Source organism: Marmota monax, unplaced genomic scaffold, assembly GCF_021218885.2.
Source record: "Marmota monax isolate L192 unplaced genomic scaffold, Marmota_monax_Labrador192_F-V1.1 WCK01_AAM20220418_F8-fsc00091, whole genome shotgun sequence".
Lineage (NCBI taxonomy): Eukaryota > Metazoa > Chordata > Mammalia > Rodentia > Sciuridae > Marmota > Marmota monax.
The window spans coordinates 4,003,298-4,016,287 of NW_026692434.1; the positions used below are offsets into that span (position 1 = coordinate 4,003,298).

The following is a 12,990-nucleotide window of genomic DNA, read 5'->3' on the forward strand; positions in this document are numbered from 1 at the left end:
ATAAAATGTCATCACTGTTCAATCTGTAGTTTAACAATCTCTGCACTTAAACCTCAGCTATGAAAGCACTCTACAAGCTATCAAGTCATTGTTTTGAAAGTCTGAAGCCCTTTTGCTTTTTATGACTAAGGTAACAATGTAAAGTCAGGCAACCTCCCAGAGTTGAAGTTGTGAGGACCAGTTCCCAGGAACATTTCTTAGCAACATCTTATCCTTCTCTACATTAACCTGAATTGATTTATGCTTCTTTGTGAAAAAAGTTGTACTAGCAAATTTAGTACCAAATGATACCCAGCAGTAGTGGAGGAGCTTTGAGGAAACCATACTACCATTCTTTTAACTTCTCTAGGTACCAGACTGAGCAGTCTCATGTTCTAGACCCTGCTGCCTTTTGGGAAAATATTAATACTCAGCTGTGTACAAACTACTTGGTATAGTTGGTACTGAGTAAAGCAAAACAAAAAATCATGAAACAGCCTGAAGACTCCCAGTATCTCCACCAATCCTCCAGGGAGACACCACATTATAGCAGGAAAACACTGAATTTGAAATGATTAGCCTTTTCTGTTGTCTAGGTCCTTGCATTTGGGACACTGGCCAAGTCATTTCAATCTTTCTTGATGCTGTAACTTCTATATTTCCTCATTTGCAAGAGAAGTGTGACCCCTTCTTAACTTTGATATATGAAAATCTCTGGAAGCACTCAATTGAATACAAAGCACTATTCAAAAGATTACAACAAATATATTAAAAATAGCACTGTGAATAATTTCACGAAGGGCAGGTGTATTGGCCACCAGTTGTGGCTAGAAGAATACTGATCGGCAGCTAAAGGGTTTTTAAAACATTTTTGGTAGCAGAGCTACGCCATCTGCATATCATACCACTCTGATAACAAATCCAAAGCTGCCTTCAGGCATGGCTAGGCCAACATGAGACATAAAAGAACACCAAAGATTCAAATTAATATCAAAGTGCCTTTTCTCATAGTCCAGCTGGATTTTAGTGCTAAAAGATTTCTTTTTTTTTTTCTTTTGAGCTACACCCCCAGCCCCCTTTTATTTTTATTTTTTTTTAAATTTTTATTGTTGTTCAAAACATTACATAGTTCTTGATATATCATATTTCACACTTTGATTCAAGTGGGTTATGAACTCCCATTTTTACCCCGTATACAGATTGCAGAATCACATCAGTTACACATCCATTGATTTACATATTGCCATACTAGTGTCTGTTATATTCTGCTGCCTTTCCTATCCTCTACTATCCCCCCTCCCCTCCCCTCTTCTTTCTCTACCTCCTCTACTGTAATTCATTTCTCCCCCTTGTATTTTTTTTCCCTTTCCCCTCACTTCCTCTTCTATGTAATTTTGTATAACCCTGAGGGTCTCCTTCCATTTCCATGCAATTTCCCTTCTCTCTCCCTTTCCCTCCCACCTCTCATCCCTGTTTAATGTTAATCTTCTTCTCATGCTCTTTGTCCCTACTCTGTTCTTAGTCACTCCTTATATCAAAGAAGACATTTGGCATTTGTTTTTTAGGGATTGGCTAGCTTCACTTAGCATAATCTGCTCTAATGCCATCCATTTCCCTGCAAATTCTATGATTTTGTCATTTTTTAATGCAGAGTAATACTCCATTGTGTATAAATGCCACATTTTTTTTTATCCATTCGTCTATTGAAGGGCATCTAGGTTGGTTCCACAGTCTTGCTATTGTGAATTGTGCTGCTATGAACATCGATGTAGCAGTGTCCCTGTAGCATGCTCTTTTTACTGGAAATCCATATGCAACAAAATGAAACTGAATTCCTTTCTCTAGCCATGCACAAAAGTTAACTCAAAATGGATCAAGGAGCTTGATATCAAATCAGAGACACGCCGTCTGATAGAAGAAAAAGTTGGCTACGATCTACATACTGTGGGGTCGGGCTCCAAATTCCTCAATAAGACACCCATAGCACAAGAGTTAATAACTAGAATCAACAAATGGGACTTACTCAAACTAAAAAGTTGTTTCTCAGCAAAAGAAACAATAAGAGAGGTAAATAGGGAGCCTACATCCTGGGAACAAATCTTTACTCCTCACACTTCAGATAGAGCCCTAATATCCAGAGTATACAAAGAACTCAAAAAAATTAAACAATAAGATAACAAATAACCCAATCAACAAATGGGCCAAGGACCTGAACAGACACTTCTCAGAGGAGGACATACAATCAATCAACAAGTACATGAAAAAATGCTCACCATCTCTAGCAGTCAGAGAAATGCAAATCAAAACCACCCTAAGATACCATCTCACTCCAGTAAGATTGGCAGCCATTATGAAGTCAAACAACAAGTGCTGGAGAGGATGTGGGGAAAAGGGTACACTTGTACATTGCTGGTGGGACTGCAGATTGGTGCAGCCAATTTGGAAAGCAGTATGGAGATTTCTTGGAAAGCTGGGAATGGAGCCACCATTTGACCCAGCTATTCCCCTTCTCGGTCTATTCCCTAAAGACCTAAAAGATTTCTTGCTCTTTCATGTACTTATAAATAAGCTTCAGCTTTTTTTTTTTTTTTAAGTCTAAATGAGAGTTGGTCCTTCTCAATCATCCTGAAGCTTCTGACATATTCTTTAAATAGCTTATAGGTACTGATTTTATTTCCCCTTCTCTCTCAAAAAAAAAAAAAAGGTCCATATTATGCAAAAGTAATTCTAAAAATGATATGAAACCACTTTGATTTGATCTTCCTCATTTTCCCCACAGACTAAAACATTCATTACCATGACCACTGAAGGATTCAGATTAAGAGTATGCTCTTACTTTCCTTTATTTAGGACTATCCTAACTCACTGCAGAGTTACCTGGCACAGTCAGCAGAGTGACATGAAGCTACACAACCTTCTGCTGCAAGGATCCCTTCTCCATTTGGAGAAGAGTGGCTGGCTCACCACAGGAGCAAAGGGCTTTTCTATTTTCTAACACAAGGGGTAGGCGTGCATAGTTCAGGTGCTTCTCTATCACCTACCTCAATTTCTTTGCCCACATCCTCAGTAAGCTTTTCAAAAGAAGCAGGTCACAACCAGCAGGCAGGGACCACAAGCTAACTAGACCAAACTGTGAGCTGCTTTGGGGGAATTTTGTGCTCTTCTGAGAGTTCAGAGAGAGTTAAGGAGCTCCCCCTCTGAAACATGCAAAGAGTTTTGAACTCCTAACCACTGATTTTCGACCCAAAATGGAAATCAGGTTTTCTTCAATTTCAAGTATTTTTGCCTCAAGAATTATGTCCTCCCTTTTTTAGTGAGATTAGTTTGGCTTTAAAAATGTTGCTGTGGCTTTTGAGATATTGAATGCAACCTTATGAAAATCGGGCGAGTAGGATTTTCTGTCCTGTCAGTTATGTAAAAAAGAAAATGGAAAGGGGTTGTTCTGTGAAAAAAAGATTTCCTAACTAACTTCTTTAGGCAGAGTTAGGTGGGGAGGATATATTCTCTCCAAGACAGGGACAGAGCCTACCTCAATACCTTCCAATGATTACTAGGTAGAAAAATTGCAAGATGTTCAAAGTTTAGCAAGCCATTTCTACTTCTGGACAAGATAAAGCAACAGGGACTGGACTGAGTTTTCTCTGTGTTAATCACTAACATCAGACAAAATGTTTGAAGTTTTTCTAGAAATTGGAAAAGAGGCAGTTAGGACAGATATCTCCCAAAAAAAAAAAAAAAAAAAAAAAGGTACATGTGAGACTTATGACTGCCCCAAGCTTCCTGAAAAGTGTTTGCAGGCCACACCACAGGGCAAGGAACCAAAACAACTTCAGTCTCCTTGAGTTGAGGAAACAAGTGAGAACTTGAGGAAGTCAGGACAACTAGAATTTGTGAGCACTAGGAAAGAAAGAGCTCTTGATCAATAGAATGTTCTCCTCAAGTCTTAAACTGAGCATCATCAGCTATGTAAACTCCCCAAGACCATGGTAAGAACTCATGAAAAAGAGCAGAAATGGGGCTTACATAGGCTGGAAATAATTCACATTAGCAGCCAGACTGGGCACAGTTATGCACATCTATAATCCCAACAACTCAGGAGGCTGAGGCAGGAGGATCACAGGTTTGAGGCCAGCCTCAGGAACGTAGTAGACCCTAAGTAACTTAGCAAGATCCTGTCTCAAAAAGGGCTGGAGATGTGGCTCAGTGGTAAAGCACTTCTGGATTCAATCACCAATGCCAAAAACACCGCAAAATAACAAAAATCTACAGCCAAGGTAGTGCTACCATGTGACAGTGGGAACACCTGGAAGAGTATGTGAAAGGTTATTATGGGGTTAAATCAGCCCTAAGGTCTGAGCAGTTTCTAACTTTAAGCCAGAAAAAGATTAAAATGTTTAATTGTCTTAACTGTGTCAAAGCACAAACCTCAAAAATATTTGCATATATAATAAAATATATATATACACATACATGTGAGATACATACTATATGTATGTATGTGTATAGAAATAGATATATCAGTACCTAGCAACTTAAAATTTAAACATTTTTTAAAAATTAGCTAGGCATGGTGGCACATGCCTCTAATCCCAGCAGTTTGAAGGATGAGGCAGGAAGATTGTGAGTTCAAAGCCAATCTCAGCAACTTAGTGAGACCCTAAGCAACTCAGTGAAACCCTGTCTCTAAATAAAATATAAAAAAGGGCTGGGGATGTGGCTCAGTGGTTAAGCATCCCTGGGTTCAGTTTCTGGTACCAAAAATAATAATAATAAAATATTATTATTATTATTATTTTCAAATATAATCTGGGCCATTTAAAAATCACCAGATGTACAAAGAAACATGAAAATACAATCCTATGTTGAAGAACAAATTCAGTCAACAGAAATGACACAGATGATCAGAGAATGACATAAAATATAAACAAACATACTTCATATGTTCTAATCCTATGAATAATCAATACAGACACTAGAGGAAGGACTCAGTATGCCAATAGAGAGAAAGGGAGATATTTTTAAAAGACCAAAGTCATCTCAGTGATAAAAACTACAATGAGATGAAAAATAGACTGGGTTGGATTCATGTAAATGAGACATTACTAAATAAAAGATTAGTAGGTTTAAATATATAACAACAAAAAGTGCCAGATGAAACACAGAAAGACCTAAGCATACACATAATTGTGTCACAGAGACTGAATGAGACAGGGAGACAGTAAAGCTATATGAGGTTTCAAGAACACTATCATCAACCATCCACCCATAATGGCGTCTTGCACCATCTTTTCCATTTCATATGGAATACTACCAAGCTAGATGATAGTCTGGGCCATACAGCAAGTCTCAATAAATTTTTAAAATTCAAATTGCACAAAGTATGTTCCCTGACAGTGGTAGAATTAAAATAGAAATTACAAAGATGTATTATTTTCCAAAACAACTTAATTCTAAATTAGACCAAAGAAGAAGTAAAACTGAGAAAGTAAGAAAATGAGACATTTCCAAGTTTGTAGGATGCATCTAGTGTGGTGCTTTGATGGAAAATTAAGGGTTTTGTTTGGCTGGTTTTTATTTTCTTTGAGGAGACTGGCTGGCCCCAAAAGCCTGGGCTCAAGAGATCCTCCTGCCTGAGCCTCACCAGCAGCTAGAATAATAGGCACACGCCCCCACATCCAGCACAAGATTAATATTTTTTAAAAGCTTTTTAAACACCTTAGATAAGAAAGGTCTTTTTTAATTTTTTTTTTGAGAGAGAGAGAGAGACAGAGAATTTTTAATATTTATTTTTTTAGTTTTCGGCAGACACAACATCTTTGTTTGTATGTGGTGCTGAGGATGGAACCCGGGCAGCACGCATGCCAGGCAAGCGCGCTACCGCTTGAGCCACATCCCCAGCCGGATAAGAAAGGTCTTGATGACCTAAATCTCTCTATAAACTAGGAAAAGTAAACGAGACTCAAAGTAAATAGAAAAAGGATTCTAACAAATATAAAAACAGAAATCACTGAAGTAGGAATAGAAAACACTAGAGAAGATCAATAAATAAAAACCTACTCCTTTGTGGTGGGGAAGAAATAGAAGTGATCAGGAAGTGGAAGATACAAATTACCAATATCAGAAATGAGAAAGGGGAGATCAGAACAGATTCTACAAACATTAATATTAAAGGAGAATTATGAGCAACTTTATGGCAGAGAACTTGACAAATTCTGACTACCAAAGCTGGCTCAAGAGGGAACAGTTAACTGTATCAAGATACAGTATCCTTGTATCAAAGAAATTGTCAAAAATATTCACACACATGGGCATGTGCACATGCACACACGCACACACGCGCGCGCGCACACACACATACACATACAGTCTTCCAGATCCAGACAGCATCACTAGTGAATTCAACCAAACATTAAAGGAAGAAATGATGGCCATTTTACATTACTTTTTGCAAGAAAATAGAAAAGGACAAAACACTTCTCAAATTATTTTGAAAACAGCATTGCCCCAATACTAAAAATCTTACAAAAACATTTACAAATTGCAGATCAACGACCTTCATAAACATAGGAAAACTTCAAAACTTCAGCAAATCCAATCCAACAGCACAATAAATCGTGACCCCAAGACTGCAATGTTGGTTTATCATTTCAAAATCAGTCAATGCTAATTCAGCATATTAACAAACTTAAAAAGGAGAATAAAATCTCAAAAGATGGAGAAAATGCATTTGACCTCTAGTCATGATAAAAAGAGAAAAACCTCAGAAAACTAAGAACAGAAGTGAACTTCCTCAACTTATAAGGGTATCCAGACAAAAATTTACCAACATTTTAGTTAATGGTAAGAAGACCAGGAAAAGCCTTAAGTTTGGAATGAGGTGAGGAGGGCAGCTCTTGACTTTTAATAAGCAATGTAGTTCAGGTCCTTGCCATTGAAATAAGACAAGACCAGGGGTGTAGCTCAGTGGTAGAGAGCTGGCCCAGCAGGTGCAAAGACCTGGATTCAATCCCTACTACCAAAATGAACAGAAAACACCACAAGATTGGAAATAAGCAAAAGTACACACAGCAGAGCTCCTCTTCCTCTTCGCCTCAGACCACAGCATCAGCAGCTTATCAGATTCTCTGGCCCTGTAAGAATCACCTCCATATACTCGTCCCATCATGCACTCTGTCTCTAGCTGCACATGATCTAATTTCAGGAAGACTATTCCAAATCAAGACTATTTCAGTTTCCATGGGATGGCTTTTGGCAATAATACTTTCATAGTCTGGTCACATGAAAGATGCTCACAGCTTTCTCTCTGAACAGTCATTGGACAGATGTACTAAACTACTGGGCTCTTTACACACATGTATTGCTAATGAGTACCAAGTGATTTCAAAAATCTGTCCATTTTAAGCAATAAGAAAAAATGATTTGAACTTCTAATTAAAGTGTATAGACACAATACAGTCATGGAACTTGCTGGAGAAAAACAGATATGTATATGGCACCTCTTCTCTTGGAGGTGGTTGATTTTCCTTTCATCTCTTTTCCCAGGAAAGCACATGTGGCCTTTTGGAATACTCTGTTTCAAACTTCCCTGCTACCATCCCCCTGTGAAATATAATTCATGCATATTAAAACATGCTTTTTTAAATGGTATGATTAGCCAGTAGTGGTGGTGCATGCCTGTAATCCCAGCAGCTTGGGAGGCTGAGGCAGGAAGATAATAAGTTCAAAGCCAGCCTCAGCAATTTAGTGAGGCTCTAAGCAACTTAGCAATACCCTGGCTCAAATTTAAAAATGAGAAAAAAATGGCTGGGGATGTGTTTCAGTGGTTAAGTGCTCTTGGGTTCTATCCCAGGTACCAAAACAAACAAAATGGTATGATTAGTGGATTTTAGTACATTCCTAACCATGGATACCATTCTTTGAAAATATATTCTTTTACTATTGAATGGTCTTCACACCCTGGGCAAAAATCATAAATGGAAGGGCTTTTTTTCTGGGATTTATATTGTATTTCATTAATCTATATGCTCATCCTTATGCCCAAATCACATTGTTTTCATTACTGTAGCCCTATGGTAAATATTTAAACTGGGAAGTATAAGTCTTCCAACTTTGTTCTTTTTCCAGATTGCTTTGGCAATTCCAAGTCCATTTTCCATATGAATTTTTGGATCATCTTGTCATTTTCTATCAAAAAGGCAGACAGAATTGATAGAGATTATACTGAAGCTCTAAACTAATTTAAGAAATATTAACAATTCAGCAATATTGCAGCTTCTAATCCATGAACATGTCTTTCATTTAGTTCTTTTTAAATTTCTTTTATTAATACTTCATAGCTTCCAGTGTATAAAAGTCTTATACTTCTTTTATTAGTATTTTATTATTTTTGACATGATTGTGAATGAAACTCTTCTTAGTTTCTTTTTGGATCGTTTATCACTAGTATATGGAAAAAACAGTGGGTTTTCATGTATTGAACTTGTATCCTGTAACCTTAAGGAACTCATTTATTAGCACTTGTGTTTTTCTTAGAATTGTTTTATGTAAAACATCGTATCATAGATAAATGACAGTTTTATTTCTTCTTGTACAATTTGAATTCCATTATAGTCCTTCTTCTTGCCTAATTGCCTTGACTACAACCTACATTACAATAGTGAAAACAGATGCAAGAGGAATCATTCTTATCTTTTTCTAGATATTTGGAAAGAAAACTTTCAGTCTTCAGCTATTAAAAATGTTGTTAGAAGCTGGGAATATAGCTCAGTGGTAGAGCATTTACTAGCATGTGTGAGGCCCTAAAAAAAGGAATGAGTTTTCCAAAACTGCATTTCATCAAATAGAAGTTCCCTTCCATTCTTAGTTTACAGATCTTCTATTGTTTTTATCATGAAAGATGTTGATTTTTTTTTTTTTTACAGCGGGGGTGGGGGGTCAGGTGCTTTTTCTGCATCTAGTAATATGATCATGTGGCTTTTGTTCCTTATTCTGTTGATCTGGTGTATTGCACTGATTGATTTCTTGTATCTGAACTCACCTTACACTCCAGGAATAAATCCCATTTGGTCACAGCATATAATACTTTTCAATGTTGTTGGATTCCCTAGTATTCTGTGTAGAAGTTTTATATATGTCCAAAGGGACATTAGTTTGCAGGACATTAGTTTTTTTATTTAGTGATCTCGTTGGTATCAGGGTGCTGTTGGTCTAATAGAACATTTTTTTTAGATCATTCTATTTTTAGAAGTGTTTGTGAAAGATTGCTGGAAATTTTTCTTTAAATGTTAGAATTCACTTGTGAAGCCATCTAGAACTGGGCTTTCTCCAAGTTTTGTTGAACTAATTCAATCATTCTGTATTATAGTTCTATTCAGATTTTCTATTTTGTCAGTTTCCACAAAGTTTTTTCATCTAGGTTAACTAACTTGAGATGCAGTTTTACATAATATTCTCTTAAATACTTTTAAAAAGTGTAAGATTTGTGGTAATCTCTTGCTTTCCTTTCTGATCTTAGTAATCTGAAGCTTCTCTTTTTGGGGGGAATTCTGACTAGAAAGTTTGTCAATTGTTTTGTTTTTAAAGAACATTTCTTTTGATTTTCTTTATTGTTTTTCTATTCTGTATATCATTTATTTTGCTGTGATCTAATCATTTGCTTTGGACTTAGTTTCTCTTTCTAGTTTGTTATGATAGAAAGTTAGGTTTTTTATATGAAATCTTTCTTAATACAGGCATTTTAAAGCTATAAATTTATCTGTAAGGTAAGGTTTTAGTATATTTTATTTCTATTTTCATTCATCTCAAAGTATTTTCTAATTTCCCTCATGATTCATTCTTCTACCAAATGGATACTTAGGAGCATGTTGTGGTATTGATTTCTGTTGCTACAATAAAATGCCTGAGACTGGATGAGTTATAAAGAATTATTTTAGCTCCTGGTTCTGGAGACTGAAAAGTCCAAGTCCAAGGACAGAATGGCAGCATTTGGCCAGGGTGTCATGACATGGCAGAAGGTACAGGGGGAGGTGTGCGTGTGTGGAGGAGGCCCAACATGGGGGCAGCCTCACTTTATAACAACCCTAGTGGTAACTAATCCAGTCCTGGAGAGCAAGACCTCGTGTACCTACCTGTTCCACTACAGGTTTTCATGTCCTAAAGCTGAATGTTCACATGTCTGGCATGCTCTGTTACAACCATGAGAAGACTCCCTCCCAATATGCTACTTCCTTACAAGGAGACATGACTATAGCTTTTCACATTGAAAGAGAGGATCTCCCTCTGTTGCCTAGGCTGGCCTCTTGCTCTTAGACTCAAGTGATTCTCCTGCCTTCATCTCCTAAATAGCTATGTCTACAGGCCTGCACTTAATTCCACGTTTACTTCTAATTATAATTTAGAATCATTTTCTTCTGAAGAGAAATGAAAAAGCATGTCTTGATTTTTAAATAGGTCTATTAATCTGCTCCAGAATACTGGCTGAAACTTTAGGATTGCTTCAAGGTGCATTTTTTTTTTTTAATTATTGTCTAGTTTTTTAAACTTATCAAATGTCAACTAGCAGCCAGTATTCTTTGTGGTGGGAAAAATACTACATTTATAAGTAGTATTATGTACAACTCATTTAAATCTCTATTCTGAAAACAATAAAGCATCATAGAAAATGAAATCTTCTAAGGAAACAATCATGATGAACAAGGATGGAAAATTTGATCCTAACACCAAATGTAAATTAAGACGCCTTAATTAACTTAATATTAAAAATACCCATGAATGTTTTTATACTAGAAATGCACTGAGGTCCAAGAGGGAAGTGGTTCTTTTTGCTCAACATCCCAAAAGACAGATGGGAATGAACCACTGTGTATGCTGTGCATGGTGATGTCCACAGGCTAATTGCTGCTGCAGAAGGGTCACTGTTTTGTGTTTTGCTTCATCTTTGAGGTTTTATTTTAATTTTTTAAATAAAAACATAAATGTTATACTTTGTGTGTGGTGCTAGAAATTGAACCCAGGGCCTCAAGCATGCTAGGCAAGTGCTGTACCACTGAGCTGCATCCTCAGTCCCATTATTTTGAAACAGGGTCTTGCTAATGTTGCTGAGGTTGGTCTTGAATTTGTAGTCCTCCTGCCTTAGCCTCCAGAACAGCTAGGTTTACAGGTGTGTGCCACCACACCTGGTTCTAAATATCTTCTTTATAATATTATTCTAAATAATTTCATTCTTCTTGACATGCTATTATTCACTGAGTTAAATAAATTAATAAACAGGGGCTGGGGTTTTGGCTCAGCGGTAGAGTGTTCACCTACCACATGCGAGGCCCTGGGTTCTATCCTCAACACCACCTATAAATAAATAAATAAATAAATAAATAAATAAATGTGCTGTGTCCAACTACAACTAAAAAATAAATATCTTAAAAAATAAATAAATAAATAAAACCTTCATGAGCACCTAAACCTTTAACTAGGTGTGCAACTCTGATGTAGCCGGAAACCCTGTGACCAGACTTAGACTGACATGGAAGCCAGGACCTCCTCAAGGCATTTGACCCCAAGAGCATCTTCACATTTGCCCCAGCTTCAAAACAATCTCCTTAGATTTTGTACATATGTTTGAAGGGAATGTGGACAAAGACCCTCCTAAGGGCACAAAGACAGCACTGAGATGCAGCCTGGGGAAACAGTCAGCTTTTCTCTGAGCCAGTCTAGGCTTCTGTGACGTTAGGCTCCTCTCTGAAACAGCTGGCCAGGGATAGGCTTCTGAGAAAAGATCAAGCAAGACACAATGCCAGCTCAACGCCCCCGGGCTTTCCAGACACTGCCACCAGCTGTACCACCTGTCAATATATCTGACTTCGTGCCACTCTTCTTGTTATTATTTGGTTTATTATTTAGTAATGTCTAGTGTTAGTGTGTCAAGGCTATACAGGTTTTTCTTAATTTAATGACCTGGTATACTTTCAATCTTCATTAATGTCAAACACAAGAAATAAAGGTATATTCTCTGTGTACTAAAGACACTGTTATATACAGAATGACTAAATCAAGCTTGTCACATATTTAGTTTTCTACAGCCTTAGTATTTATCTACTTAGATCTGTAAACCTCAGGGCTGTTTCAAAATAAAAATAAATAGGCCTGGGGAGGTACCTCAGTTGTGGGGAGCCACTCTGAATGACTTGTGCCTTCTATCCTGAAATGAGAGACTGACCATCACTACATTTTATAGTGATCTGGGCCTTGTCCCAGTTCAGGAAGTTGAGGGTGTGTCTTCAGATGTAGGTGACACCCCTTGGGTTGAATTACACTCACTTGTCCCTTGTAACCCTGCCCTTTCTGGCCTTTTTTGGATGGAACTTTCTAAGAACAAGGGTCCCCCTAATAAAAGCCCACTTCCAACCATGGTTGCTCTCTCGCGCCAGACTCTCCTGACTTTCTCTTGCTCTCCCATTTGGGAAAGCCTGAGGCCAAGATCAGAGAAGCCGTCCTGAAGCTTGTTTAAAGATAAAGTGTGTGTCTGTGTTTTGTTTGATGTCCTTGGAAATTCACACGAATGACCTTAAGTTCAGGTGCCTGAGCAGGTTGGGGGGGAGGGGTGTGTGGAGGAGTGGGGGGGCAGCACTCAGTAATTAAGCAGTTGCCTAACATGTGTGTGGACTGGGATCAATCCCCAGGATGACACACAAATCTGAAAACTTTAAAGGCATGTGTTAAATACATCTGCTAGGGTCTATGATACTCATTTGGGGGTTCACTGATGTTTGATACGCTGGGTGAATGTTACACTTTGTTGTATGTAGCTTTCATCAGTGTAAGACATTCTTCTCTGTCTTGACCTCTATCTGCTTTGCTCAATACTGACAAAGCTCTGGGCTTTCTGTCTCATCCCTTTATCATCCATCTTCATCACAATTTAAAGTGTGACTTTTATAAGAAATGCAACTTTATTGCTGTATTTTCCTCAGAGCAATTTTTCAGCATTTATCACAATTGTTTTATCTTGTTTATTAT

General features: G+C 37.5%; 1 protein-coding gene across 1 annotated transcript in view; it reads right to left on the reverse strand.

The window, feature by feature from the left end:
• The window catches only part of B3gat2 (beta-1,3-glucuronyltransferase 2), a 71,613-nt gene that overhangs the window by 5,668 nt on the left and 52,955 nt on the right, over positions 1 to 12,990 (reverse strand). The window lies entirely within an intron of this gene.